Below are 20,702 nucleotides of genomic sequence, written 5' to 3' on the forward strand. Positions count from 1 at the left end.
AACCATCTGGTCAGACAGCAGGGGGTGCGGGGTACTTAAGGGGGCCTGAGCATGGGAACGGGTCAGATATGGCGGGAAGGTGACAGGAGACAGTTCACTCCCTCTCCGCAGCTCCTACTGACGACTCCCCTGTTTCCAGACCTCCGTGTGCTAACTTGAAGATTACCCCTGACGCTATTGAGTTACCGTCTGTATCCAAACCACTGAATACCTCTGCTACACCCAAATACTGTTACAACAGCCTAGAGACTACTCTGAGAGACCTCAGATTGTTGTGGCTAGTGTACGTGCTCACTACCCGTGCCCAGCGCCATTTCTGAGACATTCATGCAACGGACTGTTTCCACGTTCCAGCATACCAGAGACAAAGAGGAATGAATCCTTTGGCACTGTTGGGCGGCAGTATTACTCATTTCTTCAGAGCAGAGCCAGAGACTTTGTGCATCGTTTGAGACACCGACAGGAGATATTACAGCCTTCCTCCTGTCAGAACTTCAACCGATAAGTGTCCCGTTTATCTTCTATATTCTCTTTGCCATTGTCTTTACCTCCTTGCGAGGAATATTACTGTTATCGATTGTTTAGTGAATACTTGTTAACCCCTTCTCAGTCTCCGGTTACTCACTGCATCAAACAAACTGCTTTCTCCTTTACACTTTTCCAATGCGGGGTGCTCAACAGTGAAAGTACATATTCTGTCTCATTATCCTAAAGAAAAAAAAATGTGGCACTCGCCATTAGGATTCAATATTCCAAAGTCTTTTTTATTTCATCCATGCAACAAAAGACATTATACAGGATTTGCGGGCTGGGGAGGCATGCAGGGAGCGTGCGAGTTCTTCAATCGGTCATTTTCTGATTAAACGTTGACTTTAAAGACCCTGAATAGTTTGTCTGCTTTGTCGTATGCTATGATTTCTGATGCATTGTATGAGAGTCTATAATAGTCACAACTCCCCTATAATCAGTTGACGCTCTCTAGCATTTCCATACTTTACACTGCATCTATGGATTTCCAACAATTTGTGGTGAATCTAGATAGTGAGAAAACATCACAGGTCGAAGCTTACCCATAGAGATGTGGAGAGAACGTTATAAAATACTGATGACACTGTACAGATAGTGTGTGACAGCTCAGCAGTGAAAAAGATTAGTGTGTGTGAAAAAAAAATAATATACAGGTTTCATTGATAGGAAAAAGGAGTAGAAGAGTCAGAGCATTTGTAAGGGCAAGGGGGTGCACATAGCTAGCAGCTCGCTTGGTCGATGTGGTGGTAGAGGTGCTGCTGTAATTTAATCACACATATGCACTTTTTCAAAGCAATCGGAGAATTTGAAGGACTATCAATTTGGGGATAATAAATTTGCCGAAATTTGAATTTCCTGCCAAAATTCTGAAAAAGCGAAGAATTCATATTTCACATCAGTATCTCTGGGAACAAGCACAAACCCAGCAGAAAATCAGTAAATGGAGAGATGTGAAATGATTAGAAACAACTAACTCATTAGCAGCTATACACAGAAATAGATACAGGGTGTATTGAAAGTATTCAGACCCCTTTACATTTTTAACTCTGTGTTTCAATGCAGCAATTTGGTAACTTCAAAATAGTTCATTTCTTTCTCATTAATGTACACTCTGCACCCCATCTTGAAAAACAGAAATGTAGACATTTTTGCAAAGTTATTAAAAAAGAAAAACTGAAATATCACATGGTCAATAAGTATTCATACCCTTTGCTCATACACTTATATATAAGTCACATGGTGTCCTTTTCCTTGTGATCATCCTTGAGATGGTTCTACTCCTTCATTGGAGTCCAGCTGTGTTTAATTAAACTGATAGGACTTGATTTGTAAAGGGACACGCCTGTCTATATAAGACCTCACAGCTCATAGTGCATGTCAGACCAAATGAGAATCATGAGGTCAAAGGAACTGGCCAAGGAGCCCAGAGAAAGAATTGTGGCAAGGCACAGATCTGGCCGGCCAAGGTTACAAAAGAATTTATGCAGTACTCAAGGTTCCTAAGAGCACAGTGGCCTCCATAATCCTTAACCCCTTCACGACCAATGACACCACATAGACGTCATGAAATCCTGTGCCATTATGACCAGTGACGCCTATGTGGCATCATGACTTTAAAGCCCCCCTGCGGGTCGGGTGACCAGGGTCACTGAAAGGTTACCCTACCCGCAGATACATGGGGCTTTGTACTTCACCACAAGGGGTGTTGCTTCGCCTCCACGTGGCTACGATCGCTCTGATTGGCTGTTAAAAGTGAAACAGCCAATCAAAGCGATAGTAATATTTCATCAATGAAAATTGAAAATTGATGAAATATTACAATCCAGCCATGGCCGATGCTGCAGTAGCATCGGACATGGCTGGTGACACCGATCCAACCCCCCACTGCCCCCAGCCACTGAATGACAGCGGTGATGTGACGCCGTTGTCATCATCTGCTCCCCCCGCCTACCCTCCGCTCTCCCCACCTTCCAATTACCTCCCCTCCCACCCCCCGTTACCTACCGAGTGCCGCTATAGCTCCCGGTGTCCCGCGGTCCCGGACCATGGGCGCCGCCATATTAGAAAATGGCAGGCGCATGCTTAGTGCGCCCGCCGGCTGCCTATTCCATTCATTCATTTTGATCACTGTGATAAACTCTCACAGTGATCAAAATAGAATGAAAAGTAAATAAACCCCCCATTTATCACCCCCATAGTCAGGAACAAATAATAAAATAAAGAAATTATTTTTATTTTTATTTTTCCATTAGGGTTAGGGTTAGGGTTAGAATTAGGGTTAGGGTTGGAAATAGGGTTAGGGTGGAATTAGGGTTAGGGTTGGAATTAGGGTTAGGATTAGAATTAGGTTTAGGGTTGGAATTAGGGTTAGGGTTGGAATTAGGGTTAGGGTTGGAATTAGGTTTAAGATTAGGGTTAGGGATGTGTTGGGGTTAGCGTTGGGATTAGAGTTAGGCTTGTGGTTAGGGTTATGGTTAGGGTTGGGATTAGGGTTAGGGGTGTGTTGGGGTTAGGGTTATGGTTAGGGGTGTGTTGGGGTTAGGGTTGGAGTTCGAATTGAGGGGTTTCCACTGTTTAGGCACATCAGGGGGTCTCCAAACGCGACATGGTGCAACCATTGATTCCAGCCAATTTTGAGTTCAAAAAGTCAAACGATGCTCCCTCCCTTCCCAGCCCCGACGTGTGCCCAAACAGTGGTTTACCCCAACATATGGGATATCAGCGTACTCAGGAAAAATTGCACAGCAACGTTGGGGGTCTAATTTCTCCTGATACCCTTGGGAAAATAAAAAATTGGGGGCTAAAAAATTATTTTTGTGGAAAAAACAATATTTTTTTTATTTTCACGTCTCTGCGTTATAAACTTCTGTGAAGCACTCGGGGGTTCAAAGTGCTCACCACACATCTAGATAAGTTACTTGGAAGGTCTAGTTTCCAAAATGGGGTCACTTGTGGGGGTTTTTTACTGTTTAGGCAATCAGGGGCTCTGCAAACGTAACGATGACCGCAGACCATTCCTTCAAAGTCAGCATTTCAAAACATCACTACTTCCATTCCGAGCCCTTACGTGTGCCCAAACAATGGTTCCCCCATATATGGGGTACCAGGGTACTCAGGACAAACTGGACAAGAACTTTTGGGGTCCAATTTATCCTGTTACGCTTGTGAAAAAAAATTGTGGGCTAAAAATCATTTTTTTTTACGCAAAAAAATGATTTTTTATTTTCACGGCTCTGCGTTATAAACTTCTGTGAAGCACTTGGCAAATTCGGATGGCTGGGAAGTCAGTGTGTCTCCCCGACACGCATTTCGGCGATATACTCCTTCGTCATGGGTCTCCGAAACGCGCGTCTGGGCGACACGCTGACCGCCCGGCCATCCGAATTTTCGTCCCCTGAGGTAACTCTTATCCAGCGCTGTTAATTCTTATGTGAGTGGGTGTTATCATGTGCTCCCCCCTGGGGGTGGGTATAATGCCTCTCCATATATGTGGTGCCTTATTATCAGTATTGTCTATGAAGTTATGCAGATGTTAATCTAGTGGCCACATTTGCAGTTTGGCTGTGCCGTTTTAATTGTAATCGGCACTTATATATATACGCACATATATGTATTGGATACCCCCGAGGGAGAGAGGTATATCTTTTATCCTCCTCACCTATAGGTTCACCTTATTCCCTCATATTGCACCGGAGAGTACATCAGGTGGTCTATTTTTATATTCTCTGTAAATGGCTGTATTTCAGATGATTAATACTAATATAATACAATATATTTTTTGGACTGGCAAGGTTGACTCGTCCTTGAGTATTGCTGCACTTTCATGTTTGTTTGTTGCACATGTTCCACATGCTCCCCGTTTTTGTCATTTCCCCCTAATAAAGAAGTTACTTTTTCTACCTTTGGATCTAGAGTTGAGCGAAACTGGTCGAACAATTTCAAAAGTCGCCGACTTTTGGCAAAGTCGGGTTTCATGAAACGAAACCCGACCCTAGGATGAGGTCGGCCATGAGGTCGGCGACTTACGCGCCAAAGTCGCGTTTCAAAAGTTTGTTTAGAGTTCTTTTTCAGTCAATCAGGATCCACGGACACTGTGGGCAACGTGATGACATAGGCAGGGGTCGCCACCATCTTTCAGAAGGGCATGCAAGTGATTGGCTTGCTTTGGTGGGCGTCACAGGGGTCATAAAAGGGCGTGCACGCCGACCGCCATCTTACTTCTGCCGATCTTAGCATAGGGAGAGGTTGCTGATTCTGTAGGGAGAGCGTTAGGCAGGGAAGAAGACAAAAAAACTGCTTCTGCTGCTAGCGATTTTGCCTGTGCAACACACCAGTCACTGTGTGTGCAGTGCAAGGGGAGGCTATATTGTGGTGGATCAGCGGTGTTGGTTGTTAGGCTGCCTTCTAAGGCTTCCTGACAGCTGCATTGCTGTTTCCCCACTGCTCTGCAAACTGTTTTTTTAAAAGCAATCCCAATTTTTTTTTTGTCCTGCTAAGGTACTGAGCGTGCATTTATTCACACCATACAGCGGTGTACGCTCCTCACACAGTACCGTGTAACGGCTGTTATCACAGCCACAGTGAAGCTATATGTGTGTCACTGTGGAAGGATAAGTGGAGGACTTGTTCCGTTCTTACAGACCTACACTCTAGGGAGATTCCTATTCTGCCCAATTCTACAATTCACTTTTTTCACACCTGTGCCATCGAGCCTGTGACATAGCGCTCTGATATTTAGTGGGCCTCACACAATCCAAAAGTGTCCAGTGTCCACAAGTGTCTGCAGAAATTCAAAATCTCCCTTATCCTGTAGTCACTTTTTTCACACCTGCTGCATCGAGCCTGTGACATAGCGCTGTGATATTCAGTGGGCCTCACACAATCCAAGTGTCCAGTGTCCACAAGTGTCTGCAGAAAATCTAAATCTCCCTTATCCTGTAGTCACTTTTTTCACACCTGTGCCATCGAGCCTGTGACATAGCGCTGTGATATTCAGTGGGCCTCACACAATCCAAGTGTCCAGTGTCCACAAGTGTCTGCAGAAATTTAAAATCTCCCTTATCCTGTAGTCACTTTTTTCACACCTGTGCCATCGAGGCTGTGACATAGCGCTGTGATATTCAGTGGGCCTCACACAATCCAAGTGTCCAGTGTCAACAAGTGCCTGCAGAAATTCAAAATCTCCCAGAAATTCAAAATCTCCCTTATCCTGTAGTCACTTTTTTCACACCTGTGCCATCGAGCCTGTGACATAGCACTGTGATATTCAGTGGGCCTCACACAATCCAAGTGTCCAGTGTCCACAAGTGTCTGCAGAAATTCAAAATCTCCCTTATCCTGTAGTCACTTTTTTCACACCTGCTGCATCGAGCCTGTGACATAGCGCTGTGATATTCAGTGGGCCTCACACAATCCAAGTGTCCAGTGTCCACAAGTGTCTGCAGAAAATCTAAATCTCCCTTATCCTGTAGTCACTTTTTTCACACCTGTGTCATCGAGCCTGTGACATAGTGCTGTGATATTCAGTGGGCCTCACACAATCCAAGTGTCCAGTGTCCACAAGTGTCTGCAGAAATTCAAAATCTCCCAGAAATTCAAAATCTCCCTTATCCTGTAGTCACTTTTTTCACACCAGTGCCATCGAGCCTGTGACATAGCGCTGTGATATTCAGTGGGCCTCACACAATCCAAGTGTCCAGTGTCCACAAGTGTCTGCAGAAATTCAAAATCTCCCAGAAATTCAAAATCTCCCTTATCCTGTAGTCACTTTTTTCACACCTGTGCCATCGAGCCTGTGACATAGCGCTGTGATATTCAGTGGGCCTCACACAATCCAAGTGTCCAGTGTCCACAAGTGTCTGCAGAAATTCAAAATCTCCCAGAAATTCAAAATCTCCCTTATCCTGTAGTCACTTTTTTCACACCTGTGCCATCGAGCCTGTGACATAGCGCTGTGATATTCAGTGGGCCTCACACAATCCAAGTGTCCAGTGTCCACAAGTGTCTGCAGAAAATCTAAATCTCCCCTGTCCTATAGACACCTTGTACCTTGTTTTACATTACTATATAGTTTGTAGGATTTTGTCTACATTTCTACCAAAAATGAGGAAGGTTGGTGGAAGAGGCCGTGGAATTGGGCGGAGGTTGGCAGCTGGTAATGATGGTGTTGGTGGTGGATCTGATGCTAGTGGCAAAAGCAAAATAGGACCGAATGCAGGAGGTGTTGAGCCTGCGTCATCGTCTGGCTCCATAAGGCTTCGAAGGCTTAGTTTTCTAGGAGTTGGCAAACCGCTTTTAACGCCAAAGCATCAGGAAAAAGTTTTGTCTTACATTGCTGACTCAGCCTCCAGCTCTATCGCCTCCTCTTCTGAAGTTGTAAAAAGTAAAAGCACTGAGTCGTCATTGGAGGCTCATGTTCATGAACCACACCTTTCCTTGTGTCCTTCACCACAACCAAGATTGAAGGATGACGCAGGCCATACTACTGATTACTCCATGGAGCTGTTTTCACATACCATGCCTGGATCATCAAGTGAAATGGTGAATTACCCAGGCCAAGATGAATCTGACATGGAGTGCACTGATGCACAGCCGCTGATAGATGATTCTGCTGGTACATTCACTCAGAGCACTACATTGTCCTCGCAGTGTACAGAGCCAGATTCTGACCCTGATGAGACTCAGGTGCCCCTTCCCGCACACTATACCACCATACATGGTGACACAGAGGAAGGTGCACATGACATTGAAGAGGAGGTGATGGATGACCCAGTTGTTGACCCAGATTGGCATCCATTGGGGGAAGAGGATGCTGCTTCCAATAGCTCAGATGAGGAGCATCCACAGCAGACATCAACATCGCAACAGCTGTTATCTGGCAGGCCCGGAGCACTCCAAAGACAGGGTTCAAAAATCAAAAGAGTTGCTGGACAGCTTGTCCAGAGGGTCAAAACATCACAGCGTGCTAGGCCGCAAAATGTCTGCCAAAGTAGGAAGAGTGCAGTGTGGCACTTTTTTGAACAAAATCCTCATGATCAGGCCAAGGTTATCTGTAAGAAGTGCGCAAAGACCTTTAGCCGAGGGAAAAATCTGAAAAATTTGAATACCAGTTGCATGCTTAGACATTTAACCAGCATGCACTTGCAAGCGTGGACACAACACCAAACCTCAAGTGCCACATGTGCAACTGATCACAAAGAAGGTAGTCAGCAACGCTACATTGTTTCCCCCACTGTAAGCCCACCGGTTAGCACAGCAGCAAATGTTGAGGTGTCGTTGCAAGGCCACAGCAGTCAGGGAATCCCACTGTTATATCAACGAAATACTGAATCTAGGCCATCAGAAAGAACACCAACTCCATCACCATCATCAACCCTCTCTCAGTCCGCCCTGTCCACCGCTACTTCCACCATATGCAGCTCTCAAGTCCAGCTCACCCTCCCAGACACTATGAGTAGGTCAAGAAAGTACTCAGTCTCTCATCCGCGTACACTGGGTTTGAACGCCCACATTGCCAAACTAATCTCGTTTGAGATGATGCCCTTTCGGTTGGTGGAAAGCGCAGCTTTCCGCGAACTCATGGCCTATGCAGTACCACGCTATGACCTACCCAGTCGCCACTTCTTCTCTCGCAAAGCCATCCCAGCCCTCCACCATCATGTGAAAGACCGCATTGTCCATGCACTCAAGTAGTCAGTGAGTTGAAAGGTGCACCTCACAACTGATGCATGGTCCAGTCGGCATGGCCAGGGCCGTTACGTGTCCATCACTGCGCACTGGGTTAATGTGGTGGATGCAGGGTCCACAGGGGACAGCGGTGGTGGGACAGTGCTGCCTAACCCACGGTATAGGAAACAGTTGGCTGTAGGCGTTCCACCCTCCTCCTCCTCCTCCAGAAGCGAAAGCTCATCCACAGAGCGCAGTCGTATGAGCACTCCATCTGCAGCTGCCACTGTTGCACACGAGGTGTCCCCCTATCGAGCAGCTAGTGGAAAGCGTCAGCAGGCTGTGTTGCAGATGATGTGTTTGGGCGACAGACACACCGCCGAGGTGCTGGCCGAGTACTTGAAGCGACAAACTGAGTCATGGCTGGGCAGTGTACATCTTGAGGCAGGCAAGGTAGTTAGTGATAACGGCCGTAATTTTGTGGCAGCCATAGCCCTTTCAAAACTCAGCCACATACCTTGCTTGGCTCACACCTTGAACCTGGTGGTGCAGTGCTTCCTCAAAAATTATCCAGAGTTAACAGCCCTGCTCCAGAAGGTGCGAAGACTGTGCGCGCACATCCGCCGGTCGCCTGTACACTCCGTTCGTATGCAGAAGCTGCAGCGATTGCTCCACCTTCCCAACCACCGCCTCATTATCGACATTGCAACAAGGTGGAACTCCACCCTGCACATGGTGGAGCGGCTGTGCGAGCAGAGGCAGGCCACAATGCATTTGTGGGAGGATACACGGCCAGGCACTTTGAGAGCAGACATGGAGTTGACAGGTGTGCAGTGGTCGAAGCTGAAAGACCTCTGTAAAGTCCTTCAGTGTTTTGAGGAATGCACACGGCTGGTAAGCACAGACGACGCCATCCTAAGCATGAGCATCCCACTTATGCGTCTGCTCATGCAAACTTTGACGCACCTTAAGGAGCAGGCGTCTGCAGCCAATGTTGACGAGGAGGAAGAGGTGGAGGGAATCCTTGATGACATTCAGCCATTGTCTGCTCAGGGACCTCTCCTGGACGAGTTGGAGGAAGAAGAGGAGGAGGAGGAGGATGATGGGGATGATTACTTAGGGGAGGAGGATGCATCTCGTGGGGCAAGTGAAAATGTGGCCAGGAAGGCAAAGTTCTAGTATCGGATCACCTACAGGAGAGGAGCAGAGAACACACACGCTGATGCCATGTCTAGCGCAAGACATGCACCACTGGGGAAGAGTAGGGGTGAATTTCTGGAGTGGGAGGAGGTTCCCCGATTTTGAAGGACTGCTGGGACGGTGACGGCCACGCTGGACCAGATACAAACCCTCTGCCATGGAGGAGTATTGGGAAGATCTCGGGATGAGTGGGTCCAATTACAGCAGGAGGATTGTGAACTCGCTTTGTTTAGGCACTGGGTGACAGTGGGGGAGCTGCTTAGTCCAAAGCAGCGAAGTGCTTTGACCCCAGTAGCATTAAAGATCTTATGGTAGTGGGAGCAGCTACAGATGAGAAATGGACTGCTATACCGGAAGGTACAACTCCAGGAAGAACTGGGAGCTTCCTGGCAGGTCGCGATACTAGAGACAGTACTACCTACGCTGGCTACCAAAGCTCACGAGAGGGGGGCTCACTTCGGCCTTGAGAAAACATTTCAGTGGTTCCAATGGTTCGTTTACCATCCACGATTGAGACCGGCAGTCGAAGAGGCTGTTTCCATGTTCCAGCGTACCAAAGACAAAGAGAACTGAATTCTTTGGCACTGTCGGGCAGCAGTATTACTTGTTTCTTCGGAGCAGAACCAGAGACTTTGTGCATCGTTTGAGACGCCTCCGGGAGATATTGCAGCCTTCCTCCTGTCAGAACTTCAACCGATAAGTGTCCCGTTTATCTTCTATATTCTCTTTGCCATTGTCTTTACCTCCTTGCGAGGAATATTACTGTTATCGATTGTTTAGTAAATACTTGTTAACCCCTTCTCAGTCTCCGGTTACTCACTGCATCAAACGAACTGCTTTCTCCTTTACACTTTTCCAATGCGGGGTGCTCAGCAGTGAAAGTACATGTTCATTCTCATTATCCAAAAGAAAAAAAATGTGGCACTCACCATTTGGATTCAATATTCCAAAGTCTTTTTTATTTTATCCATGCAACAAAAGACATTATACAGGATTTGTGGGCTGGGGAGGCATGCAGGGAGCGTGCGAGTTCTTCAATCGGTCATTTTCTGATTAAATGTTGACTTTAAAGACCCTGAATAGTTCTTTGTCGTATGCTATGATTTCTGATGCATTGTATGAGAGTCTATAATAGTCACAACTCCCCTATAATCAGTTGACGCTCTCTAGCATTTCCATACTTTACACTGCATCTATGGATTTCCAGCTTAGGCCTGTTTCACACTACTAGATGAACCTTCTGATTTATAGCACTTTCTAACCTTTACATGGTAGATCTCAATGTCATGAATAGATATTACATGCTATTTGTTCATTTTCTGATAAACGAAGATTGTAAGATAAATAACAATTTTGACTGCAATTTGTTTGATATTGTATGTAACTTTATTAACTTCAATAAAAAGAACATTGAAAAGAAAAGAAATTGTGTAAGGCAATAAAAAAATTCTACTCTACCGTACCACATTAAAATGAAAGATTTCTCTGCACACTAAAAATTGATTTTTGGGACCCCTTTAAGATTGCTAGATTTTCATGCTGTGCTAGGAAAAGGATCTGGCTGTATTGTGCAGTGTCAAAAAGCAAATGGAGAAAAAAAGGGCTCTGGATTGCTTTGCAATAAACTAATCTCTATTTACCTGGCAAAAATTTTTTTACCAGCCAATTATACCTGGGGCTAGGTATATACAGTCAATATATGCTATAGGTAGCAGCAGCAGACAGTAATGGAATGGACCCTCTTGATGTATGCAATGATATCTATATACACACATACAGTACCTACAGGCCTTGCACTGATATGTATAGAGTGACGTACATTCCCCTGCCTACCTAACACTGCAACATATATACTCCGGAATTAGTCCTTAGAAGGACTGTTGGTTTACCTGGATTTGAGTAGTTTAGGATGGTAGATCCCACACTGACTAATAAATCCCCAAATCTGACCCTATCTCAGGAGCAGCTCTCCCTACACGATCTCAATCCGGAGTCGAATGCGCCGAGCAGCACAGCGTCCAGTCTCTTAAACCCCTGATGATGCTGTGCGGCCAGCCAATCACTGCAAGACCACAGCAAAGATGGCTGCAGCGCTACAGTGCCTGGCAGACAATCCTTGCATGTTGATTGGGTCTTTAAAAACCGCCAAAAATGCAAGGTGGAGACCCGAGTTCCCGGCGAGTATTCCCGGAAATGCTCGGCGCTCGGGTGCGTAACGATTAGTGGCGAGCATGTTCGCTCATCACTAATGTCAGTGTCTAACACTGTTATTAGCATGTGTATGTAAAATTTGGGACCTGTATGTATTAAAAGAATGTATTGAAGTAAAAACTGGCGTGGGCTCCCGCGCAATTTTTTGCACCAGTGAAGGAAAGCCAGTGACTCAGGGCAGATATTAATAGCCTAGAAAGGGACCATGGTTATTGCCCCCCCCGGTTAATAAAAATCTGCCCCTAGCCACCCCAGAAAAGGCGCATCTGTAAGATGCGCCAATTCCGGCACTTAGCCTCTCTCTTCCAAATGCTCTGTAGGGGTGGCATATGGGGTAATAAGAGGTTAATGTCATCTTTGCATTGTAAGGTTACATTAAACGTGGCTTAGTAATGGAGAGGTGTCAATAAAACACCTATCCATTATTAATCCTGAAGATTGTAAAGGGTTAAATAATCACACACATGCAGAATATTACCCCATATGCCACCGCTACAGGGCAGTGGGAAGAGAGAGGCTAAGTGCCAGAATTGGCGCATCTTACAGATGTGCCTTTTCTGGGGTGGCGGGGGCAGATTTTTTTAGCCAGGGGGGCCATAACCAGGATGTGAGTAATTAATGAAACGAGAGATAATCTCCCACCATGAATATGCAAAGCGTATAGAATTACCTGTGATGCTGTGTCGGGACCCACACCGCGTCCCCTGATGCGCGTTTCGGCTTTGCATATTCATGGTGGGAGATTACCTCTCGTTTCATTAATTACTCACATCCTCATAGTGACATGAGTTCGGCTCTCGGTCTGCACATAGACACTTTATTGTAAGCAGCGGTCAGGCGCCATGATGTAATTTTTGGCTGCACACAGACACTTTGTCATTGGCAGCGGTCAGGGGTCTTGTTATTTAACTTTTAGTACACTTTAAATGATTTAGCTGCTTTCTATTAAATTTGTTTACAAATTTGTGCAATATTTTAAAAAGGAAAACCATGAGCATTTATTGATATGCGGTATATATGAGTTTTTATACCGCCTAGCGCTATATGTATAATCATTTTTTTATCTGGCTGACTGTGTTTGTTCCCAACCGTTTCTGATTGATCTGTGAGCACTCATAATATTTATTGTTTTAATATTGGCTAATAAATTGATTTTTTAAGATACAATCATTTTTCATACATTCTTGATATCCGTTTAGGATATGGTTGTTTTACTGAAATATATAAATCTAACTGTCCTGCATGGGTTTACTATATGTAAACCTTGTCTCCTATCCTTTCGGCTTCTGATTTTTCAGAAGCTAACAAATGAATTAATGGCTATTCTACCACGTCTCTCTGTGAAATATAAAAAAAACATATATGTATATATGTAACTGATATATATATATATACAGTCATGGCCAAAAGTATTGACACCCCTGCAATTCTGTCAGATAATATTCAGTTTCTTCCTGAAAATGATTGCAAACACAAATTCTTTGGTATTATTATCTTCATTTAATTTGTCTTAAATGAAAAAACACAAAAGAGAATGAAGCAAAAAGCAAAACATTGATCATTTCACACAAAACTCCAAAAATGGGCCGGACAAAAGTATTGGCACCCTCAGCCTAATACTTGGTTGCACAACCTTTAGCCAAAATAACTGCGACCAACTGCTTCCGGTAACCATCAATGAGTTTCTTACAATGCTCTGCTGGAATTTTAGACCATTCTTCTTTGGCAAACTGCTCCAGGTCCCTGATATTTGAAGGGTGCCTTCTCCAAACTGCCATTTTTAGATCTCTCCACAGGTGTTCTCTGGGATTCAGGTCTGGACTCATTGCTGGCAACCTTAGAAGTCTCCAGTGCTTTCTCTCAAACCATTTTCTAGTGCTTTTTGAAGTGTGTTTTGGGTTATTGTCCTGCTGGAAGACCCATGACCTCTGAGGTAGACCCAGCTTTCTCACACTGGGCCCTATATTATGCTGCAAAATTTGTTGGTAGTCTTCTGACTTCATAATGCCAAGCACACGGTCAAGCAGTCTAGTGCCAGAGGCAGCAAAGCAACCCCAAAACATCAGGGAACCTCCGCCATGTTTGACTGTAGGGACCGTGTACTTTTCTTTGAATGCCTCTTTTTTCTCCTGTAAACTCTATGTTGATGCTTTTGCCCTAAAAGCTCTACTTTTGTCTCATCTGACCAGAGAACATTCTTCCAAAATGTTTTAGGCATTTTCAGGTAAGTTTTGGCAAACTCCAGCCTGGCTTTTTTATGTCTCGGGGTAAGAAGTGGAGTCTTCCTGGGTCTCCTACCATACAGTCCCTTTTCATTCAGATGCCGACGGATTGTACGGGTTGACACCGTTGTACCCTCGGACTGCAGGGCAGCTTGAACTTGTTTGGATGTTAGTGGAGGTTCTTTATCCAACATCCGCACAATCTTGTATTGAAATCTCTTGTCAATTTTTCTTTTCCGTCCACATCTAGGGAGGTTAGCCACAGTGCCATGGGCTTTAAACTTCTTGATGACACTGCGCACGGTAGACACAGGAACATTCAGGTCTTTGGAGATGGACTTGTAGCCTTGAGATTGCTCATGCTTCCTCACAATTTAGTTTCTCAAGTCCTCAGACAGTTCTTTGGTCTTCTTTCTTTTCTCCATGCTCAATGTGGTACACACAAGGACACAGGACAGAGGTTGAGTCAACTTTAATCCATGTCAACTGGCTGCAAGTGTGATTTAGTTATTGCCAACACCTGTTAGGTGCCACAGGTAAGTTACAGGTGCTGTTAATTACACAAATTAGAGAAGCATCACATGATTTTTCGAACAGTGCCAATACTTTTGTCCACCCTCTTTTTTATGTTTGGTGTGGAATTATATCCAATTTGGCTTTAGGACAATTCTTTTTGTGTTTTTTCATTTAAGACAAATTAAATGAAGATAATAATACCAAAGAATTTGTGTTTGCAATCATTTTCAGGAAGAAACTGAGTATTATCTGACAGAATTGCAGGGGTGTCAATACTTTTGGCCATGACTGTATATACCTATTCTACAGGTATACATGTACTCTATCTTTGATATTATAACATGTCAGTATGATTTTACTGTATAGCCGCATATGAATTGCCGGCTTTTCAAAGGACACGGTGTGTATTTCTCGCAAGTCACACTGATAGTCTGTGTGGTATCCGTTTTTTTCTCGCACCCATAAACTTGCATTGGCGAGTCTCGGACGACAAACGGTGCAAATCGCAGCATGCTGCAATTTCAATCGCACGTTTTAATAAACGAATGATGGAAGCTGCCCCACAGATTAACATTTGGAAAAAAAAAGTAAAATAATTCAGCTCACCCCTTATGGTCGTCCTCCTGCATTTGGGATTGGGAGAGTATGAGTGTGACTGTGTGAATGTGAGTGTGTGTTAGTGGAAGAGTGTGAGTGTATGATTGTGAGTGTGTGAGTGTGACTGTGTGAATGTGAGTGTGTGTTAGTGGAAGAGTGTGAGTGTATGAGTGTGACTGTGAGTGTGTGTGGGAGTGTGTGAGATTGTGAGTGAATTTTACTCCTGGTTGCATAACTGCAAGCAATACTATGAGCATGACCACAACCATAAAAACACGTGCAAGACAACCAGGTACGTTTGCTTTGTGTGCTATCACTCAATAATAAATGGTGAAAGCAAACTAGCCAAGGTGGGAGCACGCTTAGGCGAGTTTCACACTAGCGTATGGAGGAGCTGCGGAGGGATGCCGACTTCCGCCGTGAAGCTCTGCCCATGGCCGCACCTCCTCTGGTCAGCTTCGTCCCACGTCAGCATGCGGCCTGTGTACCCTATCTTTAGCATTAGATATGCAGGCTGTGCCGATGTATGTGGATGCCTCCGCATGCGTCGTTTTGACGGTGCGGTGACCGCACCAAAATGCAAACTAGCCAAGGTGGGAGCACGCTTAGGCGAGTTTCACACTAGCGTATGGAGGAGATGCGGAGGGATGCCGACTTCCGCCGTGAATCTCTGCCCTTGGCCGCACCTCCTCTGGTCAGCTTCGCCCCACGTCAGCATGCGGCCTGTGTACCCTATCTTTAGCATTAGATACGCAGGCTGTGCCAATGTATGCGGATGCCTCCGCATGCGTCGTTTTGACGGTGCGGCGACCGCACCAAAATGCAACATGTTGCGTTCGGCGCAGGTCACCGCACCGCCATTTCTAGGCTGTCTAAAGCAATATGGTGTGGTATAGAGGGGTATAAGTTTATGATGTCACAGGTTAACCACGAAAAACATTTTTCCCATTTCATATTTTGAAAACTTTGCACCAAGGTATTTTTGTCTCGTATAAAACCTGGTATTTCCTTCACCAAAGGTTGCAGAAAAAAGTCAATCCATTCCCGTACTTTTTCTCCCATAGACCCAATACCTGATTTAATTGGTCTGAAAGGGGGGGAAGGGAAACACCTTTATGGATTTTAGGCAGGAAGTGATAGATTGGCATAACTGGTGAATTTACTACCATGATAATCAATTGATTTTTGATCAAAAATTCCTTCCCTCAAATCCTCCTGCAACAATCTGTCTAATTTAGCTTTTAACTTTATAGAAAGCAGTCTGGTCCTTGGCTAGGGGGATATAAGTTGTTCTGTCTCCGACATTTAATTCATAATCCCTGATTATCTGCATGTTAATGTTTACAGTGTTTTCTGGCTCCATAACCGTAGTGTTATTGTGTGTTTTACTTTCACTATGCTATTTCCCTCCATTTGCAATGCATCCTGGTAGCCTTTTACAAAGGATTATAGTTAGTTCAGTCCCCATTTTCCCTCAGGAAGCATCTCATTTTTCTTCTTCCCTTGTGACAGCATCGCTGGTATGTATTTATGCTTCCTGTATCCAATTCCTGTCTCATAATAGCCTGCTTAACCCCTTCACCCCCAAGGGTGGTTTGCACGTTCATGACCGGGCCAATTTTTACAATTCTGACCACTGTACCTTTATGAGGTCATAACTCTGGAACGCTTCTATGGATCCCGGTGATTCTGACATTGTTTTCTCGTGACATACTGTACTTCATGTTAGTGGTAAAATTTCATTCAAATAACTTGCGTTTATTTGTAAAAAAATGGAAATTTGGCAAAAATTTTGAAAATTTCGCAATTTTCCAACTTTGAATTTTTATGCCCTTAAATCACAGAGATACGGCACACAAAAAACTTGATAACTAACATTTCCCACATGTTTACTTTACATCAGCACAATTTTGGAACCAAAATTTTTTTTTGTTAGGAAGTTATAAGGGTTAAAAGTTGACCAGCGATTTCTCATTTTTACAACACCATTTTATTTTTAGGACCACATCACATTTGAAGCCACTTTGAGGGGTCTATATGATAGAATATACACAAAAGTGACACCATTCTAAAAACTGCACCCCTTAAGGTGCTCAAAACCACATTCAAGAAGTTTATTAACCCTTTAGGTGCATCACAGGAATTTTTTTGAATATTTAAAAAAAAATGAATATCTAACTTTTTTTCACAAAAAAAATACTTCAGGTTCAATTTTTTTTATTTTACCAAGGGTAACAGGAGAAATTGGACTGCAAAAGTTATTGTGCAATTTGTCCTGAGTACGCTGATACCTGATTTGTGGGGGGGAACGACTGTTTCGGCGCATGGCAGAGCTCAGAATGGAAGGAGCGCCGTTTGACTTTTTCAATGCAAAATTGGCTGGAATTCAGATCGGACGCCATGTCACGTTTGGAGAGTCCCTGATGTACCTAAACAGTCGAAACCCCCTACAAGTGACCCCATTTTGGAAACTAGACCCCCCCAAGGAACTTATCTAGATATGTGGTGAGAACTTTGAACCCACAAGGGCTTTACAGAAGTTTATAACGTACAGCGGTACAATTAAAAAATCATATTTTTTCCACAAAAATGATCTTTTCACCCCAATTTTTGTTTTCCCAAGGGTAACAGGACCCTAAAAGTTATTGTGCAATTTGTCCTGAGTATGCTGATACCCGACATGTGGGGGTAAACCACTATTTGGGCGCATGGCAGAGCTCGGAAGGGAAGCAGCGCCATTTGACGTTTTTGGCTGGAATTGAGATCGGACACCATGTCGCGATTGGAAAACCCCTGATGTACCTAAACAGTGGAAACCCCCCACAAATGACACCATTTTGGAAACTAGACCCCCCAAGGAACTTATCTAGATGTGTGGTGAGCACTTTGAACCCCTCAGTGCTTCACAGAAGTTTATAACGCCCGGGCGTGAAAATAAAAAATTCGTATTTTTTCCACAAACATGATCTTTTAGTCACCATTTTTTTTATTTTCCCAAGGGTAACAGGAGAAATTGGACCCCAAAAGTTGTTGTCCAATTTGTCCTGAGTATGCTGATAAAAATAGTTTTTGTATCACCACATATTGAGAGCTATAATTTTTCCGTATTTTGACCCACCGAGTCATGTGAGGTCTTATTTTTTGCGGGACGAGTTGACGTTTTTATTGGTACCATTTTCGGGCACGTGACATTTTTTGATTGCTTTTTATTCCGATTTTTGGGACGCAGAATGAACAAAAACCAGCGTTTCATGAATTTCTTTTGGGGGAGTGCGTTTACACCGTTCCGCGTGCGGTAAAATTGATAAAGCGGTTTTATTCTTCGGGTCAGTACGGTTACAGCGATACCTCATTTAGGTCGTTTTTTTATGTTTTGTCGGTTTTATGCAATGAAAACTATTTTATATAAAAATTAATTATTTTTGCATCGCTTTATTCTGCGAGCTATAACTTTTTTATTTTTTCGCTGATGATGCTGTGTGGTGGCTCGTTTTTTGCGGGACAAGATGACGTTTTCAGCGGTACCATGGATATTTATATGCGTCTTTTTGATCGCGCGTTATTGCACTTTTTGTTTGGCGGTATAATAAATCATTATTTTTTGCTTCGTTTTTTATTTTTATTTTTTAAGGGGTTCGCTAAAGGGGTTAACTAATGGGACAGTTTTATAGGGCGGGTCGTTACGGACGCGGCGATACCTAATATGTGTACTTTTATTGTTTTGGTTTTTTTTTATTTTCAAAAAATGAATTTATTGGGGAATAATTTTTTTTTTTTTCACTAATTTATTTGGCGATTTTTTTAAAATTATTTTTACACTTTTTTTTAATTTTTTTTTTACTTTATTACATAGTCCCAGGTGGGACATCACTGTCCTGTAACAGATCGCTGATCTGTCACATCACAGATCACTGTGACAGATCAGCAATCTGTCACAGGCAGTGCACAAGGCTTCCTCATGCCTGCGCTTTGCAGGCACTGAGGAAGCCAGCTTCCTCCAGGCCCCTGTCACCATCTTGGATCCGGGGGCCTGGAGGAAAGGAGTCCCCCGCAGCAGCGCTGCACATTGCGCTGCCGTGGGGGGCTCAGGGAAGCACGGAGGGAGCCCCCTCCCTGCCGATGCTTCCCTTTAACTCCCGGTACACCGCGATCATGTTTGATCGCGGTGTGCAAGGGGTTAATGTGTCGGGGGCGGTCCGTGACCTCCCCTGACACATAGTGCCGGGTGTCAGCTGTGATAATCAGCTGACACACGGCCGCGATCAGCGGCGCTCACCACGTGGGCGCCGCTGATCGCGCTAGACGTACTATCCCGTCCATGGGCATAGGGGCCCGGGTCCCATGGACGGGATAGTACGTCTGATGTCAGGAAGGAGTTAAATAGTTCTCCCCTGGTTAGCTATTAGTGCAGATGATGTACTAAGTATATATGAATCCCTGATGAACCCAGTATTGATTGCATGCATATATGTTTTTGTTTGTAGTTTCACCGCATCAATATACCATCACATTCAATAAAGCACAGATTCAACTACAGTCTCCTTATTGGACCCCATTATAGCGGTTTAGCTGCCTGTATAGCTACAGGAATTCTGCTTCATTTAGTGAGGAAAGGACATAAGTGCTAGTATCTTGCAAGATTCTATAATTTTCCTTAAAATATAAGGATGATATCAACACTACTGTTCCCCCACCCTTATCTGCCTTTCTAATAACCAGGTCATCATTGGTTCGGTCCGATGGGCGATGCAGGTCCGGGTCCGGTGCCTCCTATCTTCATGCGATGACGTCCTCCTCTTTGCTTCTGTCGCGACCTACTTCGCCTGCCCTGTTGAGGGCAGAGCCAAGTACTGCAGTGCGCAGGCACCAGGAAAGGTCAGAGATTTCATATACTATGAAAATCCACATATTTCCTGGTTAAATTAGCTGAATTAATACATAGAAGGATTTTATGGGTTATCAAACAGAAAGGCTGAATAACATCAAATGAATCCTTTATTTTACTAATACCTAAATTAAGACAATGAGATAAACAGTGAGATACAGAATGAGGCCGGGCTCACACATACAAGAAACACGGCTGAGTGTCGCATGTTAATCCAGGCACTGCCGCCAGCACTCAGGAGCAAAGGGTGCCGCTGCATAGCAATACATGGAGCCGCACGCTCCGCTCCCGAGTGCCGACGGCAGTGCTGGGTATTAACATGCGAGACTCGGCTGTATTCCGCTCATGTCTGATCCCGGCCTAATACTTAAGACTCATGGAAAAAGATTTGGACAAATCACAAGACAAGTTAAGTAAATGTCACAGGTGTTTGTGTGTGATCCTGGGTATGTCAGATCTGATTGTACCAACGGGATCTGCTGCTGAATATATTACATATTCAGGACACGTAGTGTCCAGAAAATCAAGAGTTAAAAGTTGTAGCAAAATATGCTCCAAAAATGCTTGTGCCTACAGCAGGGGAAATAATGTTTGCTTACAACCTTGTGCAAGACTTGTGACTTTCTACACCTGTGGCTTAGCTAGAGATAAGTGGACACATTCAGGAGACTGTTATTTGTTATTCAACATTTCAAAAAGTTGCTGCTTATGCATATAGATTCTAACCAATAAGAAAGAGACAAATGTACTTGAATATTTACTGTATTCTAGGAGTATAAAACGTCTGGCAGTGCATTCAAAAGTCAGACAACAAGTTGACTTTGCGTTGTCTCCTTGCTGGACGACAAAATATAAATATATCATATTGTTAATCGTGG

The 20,702-nt window shown here is 44.2% G+C and overlaps 1 long non-coding RNA gene across 1 annotated transcript in view; it reads right to left on the bottom strand.

Annotated features, from left to right (window-relative positions):
* Positions 1-20,702, bottom strand: part of LOC141085250 (uncharacterized) — a 69,194-nt gene that overhangs the window by 12,540 nt on the left and 35,952 nt on the right. The gene's annotated exons all lie outside the window — the stretch shown is intronic.

Source organism: Dendrobates tinctorius, unplaced genomic scaffold, assembly GCF_039654945.1.
Source record: "Dendrobates tinctorius isolate UK_male_01 unplaced genomic scaffold, ASM3965494v1 ptg000028l, whole genome shotgun sequence".
In the NCBI taxonomy this organism is placed as follows: Eukaryota; Metazoa; Chordata; class Amphibia; order Anura; family Dendrobatidae; genus Dendrobates; species Dendrobates tinctorius.